Consider the following 1,201-nt stretch of genomic DNA (forward strand, 5'->3'; position numbering starts at 1 on the left):
CAAGGCCACATTTCATCTCCTGACATCCAAAAAGCACTGGTGTTGGTACCAAGTAAAAAAGAACTGGTGTTGATGCTGTGTAAAAGCACCTAGTACATTCTGTAAAGTAGTTGGCATTAGGAAATGCATCCAGTTGTAGAAACCATGCCAAAACAGGCATGGAGCCTGGGCAGCTTTTCAGTTGGCCAGCTCCTGTCAAACCGTCCAGCCCATGCTAGCATGGAAAACGGGCATTAAGTGATGATGATAATGATGATTTTCCCCAGGATTTATGACCATTTTCAAACTTCTGCAAAGTAATTTCTGCATTTTCATGGTGGTGGTGGTGGTGGGGATTCTTTCATCCTCCAGGTTTTCCTTTTCCTAGTTAAGTTTATTTTCGTTTTCTTTTTCTTTGTATCGGAATAGCTCTTATTTTCAAGTCCCTCCACGGTAATCTATATTGAGTAGTACATTTTTCACGTGGGAAAAAACTCTCTCTCTCTCTCACACACGCACACACAATTTTTACTAATCCATACAAGTAGTAGTATAAAAAAAATAAAATAAGTTGAAAATGCACTGAGAGTGTATAAGATTTATATTAATACTAATATAAATCTTAAGGCGGTGAACGGGCAGAATAGTTAGCAATCCTAGCAAAACGCTTAACACCATCTGTCCGTCTTTACATTCTGGGTTCAAATTCCGCCAAGGTCGACTTATTCTTTTGGGATTGATAAAATAAGTACTAGTTGAACGCTGGGGTTGATGTAATCGACTTATTCCCTTCTCCCAAATTGCTGGCCTTGTGCCAGAATTTGAAACCAATATTAAAGTAAATCTAATGCACTCTCAACAACGTTTATGATATATATATATATATATTCTTTTCTACTCTAGGCACAAGGCCCGAAATATTTTAGGGAGGGGGCCAGTCGATTAGATAGACCCTAGTACGCAACTGGTACTTAATTTATAGACCCCGATATATATATATATATATATATATGTCCTAGCATGGCCGTAGTAACTAAAATAAGTCAAAGACTATATACACACATAATATGTGTGTGCACGCTTGTACGTATAATTTAATGGAAATAGTTTATCGTTATAAACTCTAGGTTTAACAAGCAGAAATTAAGGAATAATGACTCCATATTATTGATAAACGTGAACATATTCTGCAGCTACCAACCTATATGCCTATTTTCGATTT

The sequence above is a fragment of the Octopus bimaculoides genome, chromosome 13 (assembly GCF_001194135.2).
Source record: "Octopus bimaculoides isolate UCB-OBI-ISO-001 chromosome 13, ASM119413v2, whole genome shotgun sequence".
Classification (NCBI taxonomy): domain Eukaryota; kingdom Metazoa; phylum Mollusca; class Cephalopoda; order Octopoda; family Octopodidae; genus Octopus; species Octopus bimaculoides.